Source organism: Hylaeus volcanicus, unplaced genomic scaffold, assembly GCF_026283585.1.
Source record: "Hylaeus volcanicus isolate JK05 unplaced genomic scaffold, UHH_iyHylVolc1.0_haploid 12102, whole genome shotgun sequence".
Taxonomy (NCBI): domain Eukaryota; kingdom Metazoa; phylum Arthropoda; class Insecta; order Hymenoptera; family Colletidae; genus Hylaeus; species Hylaeus volcanicus.
In genome coordinates, this window is record NW_026533083.1 from 110,767 (window position 1) to 113,239 (window position 2,473).

Below are 2,473 nucleotides of genomic sequence, written 5' to 3' on the forward strand. Positions count from 1 at the left end.
CCCCCCCCCCAATGCACCGTGGCCGGCCACCGTGAGGTTTTAGTGGGTATTCCCCTTGATATCAAATCAAGGGGCGAGACCCACACTACCCCCTCCTTCTGAGGGGGTGTGCGTAAACGCATTTCCTCACGTAAAAAAAAAAAAAGTATATACGAGAAAGCCGAGCAAAGAATTGCAAAATTTGTGGACGTTATCTGCGAATGCGGCATCTCAAACAAGATTGTTCTTATTTCAACTGCTACCATTGGTTTCCTTATGAGAGAAGTGAAGTAATGTAACGTATACACTTTCAATTATAAAAAAAAAAAACGGTTACGGTACGGTTACGGTGTTACGGTGTTACGGTTGCTATTGCTATTGCTACTGGTACTGGTTACGGTACGTTTACGGTACGGTTACGGTTCGGTTGCGGTACAGTTACGGTACGGTCACGGTACGGTTACGATGTTACTGTTACTGTTACGATGTTACTGTTACTGCTACGATGTTACTGATAGTGTTACTGTTACGATGTTAGTGTTAGTGTTACTGTTACGATGTTACGGTGTTACGGTGTTACCGTTACTGTTAGAATGTTACTGTTACTGTTATGATGTTACTGTTACTGTTACGATGTTACGGTGTTACCGTTACTGTTAGAATGTTACTGTTACTGTTACGATGTTACGATGTTACTGTTACTGTTATGATGTTACTGTTACTGCTATGATGTTACTGTTTCGATGTTACGATGTTACGATGTTACTGTTACTGTTATGATGATACTGTTTCGATGTTACGATGTTACGATGTTACCGTTACTGTTAGAATGTTACTGTTACCGTTACGATGTTACCGTTACTGTTAGAATGTTACTGTTACTGTTACTGTTACGATGTTACGATGTTACTGTTTCGATGTTACGATGTTACGATGTTACCGTTACTGTTAGAATGTTACTGTTACCGTTACTGTTAGAATGTTACTGTTGCTGTTACGATGTTAGTGTTACTGTTACGATGTTACGATGGTATGATGTTACGGTGTTACGATGTTACGGTGTTACGGTGTTACGATGTTACGGTGTTACGATGTTACGGTGTTACGGTGTTACGGTGTTACGATGTTACCAAAAAGTTATCTTTTTTTCCCATTTTTGGCCATTTGAATCATACTAGTCTATCACGTTACTCTTTAGATTATGTAACGAAAATAAATTTTCATTTTTCCTCCGTGAATACGGTAAAAAATATTTACTAAACTGTTAAAGCAGTATATACATATATTTTCTCTTTGGTGTAAAAGACATTTTTGCTGAATATTGTAATATGTGATCGTCTGTTCTGAGATTAATAACTAAAAAATAGATACAAGGACAATTGAAGTAAAAATGATAAAATATTCAATAGAAAATGTATTGTTTTGGATAGTTACAGATTGATAGAGAGTGTCATAGTGATGTTTGATAGAAAATTCAAACAATATATTTGAAACGGCGTCCAGCATATTATACAGACCTTAGCAAAAAAATGTGACGGTTTCCACGAAACTATAAAATTGTATTGTTTGAGTGGACACGGAACCGAATAAAATTCTTCGAATAATAGTAGAAGCAGTGTAACAATAAAATTTCATTAAAAGGATTCCTTTTGCATATTTAAAATTTTTCGAAATTTCATTCCGACGCAGAAGTACAATAGGTGGCGCGCGAGTGCCTTCACACGTGGCCCAGCGAATTTTTACAGAAAATTGAATACCGAAAAATGATAGAAGTATGCATACGAGCTTCACATCTTTCTTTTCAAATTGCTCGCATTTATATGCAACGAAAACTATTAATTTGTCCATGTCCTTTGTGTAACCGTAACATCAAGTTCAAAATTGTATAATAGAGTGTTCATATTTGTTTTGCGTTGTATTTGAATTTAATTACGCAAGCTGAAAGCTACCTAACTAGGCCGAATGTCCGTTTTCTCGGGTTTCGCGTCTCGACAACAGTGCGCGCCGCGCCCTCTTTCGCGAGTGTACTCCCCTCTCTCTTTCTCTCTCGGGTTTTGCGTCTCGACAGCAGTGCGCTCTCTTTCGCGAGTGTACTCCCCTCTCTCTTTCTGGAACGGTGTTCTCTCTCAACGCCTCATTGTTGCCCGCTCCACCGTTCTTCGCGTGGCATTGTTGTTCATCGTGACTGGCCGGTCCTCTGCCGCTGTAACCCCCCATCCCGGACGAGCCCCCATATGTAGGAGTCTCAACGAAAAATAAGTTCATGTGAAAGTGTTTTTAATGGTTTCGATCTTTCACACGAACTGTCATGTACCGCTGCCCGGCACTCACATAAATGACATTTGATGTTTCAGAAAACGTTTCCCGTACATTTTTTCCTCTTACATTCGAATTGCGTTTAATCCCACAAAAATTTATCTTCTTTCAAAATAGCTTAAAATATCGTCACCAAAAAGTTATCTTTTTTTCCCATTTTTGGCCATTTGAATCATAC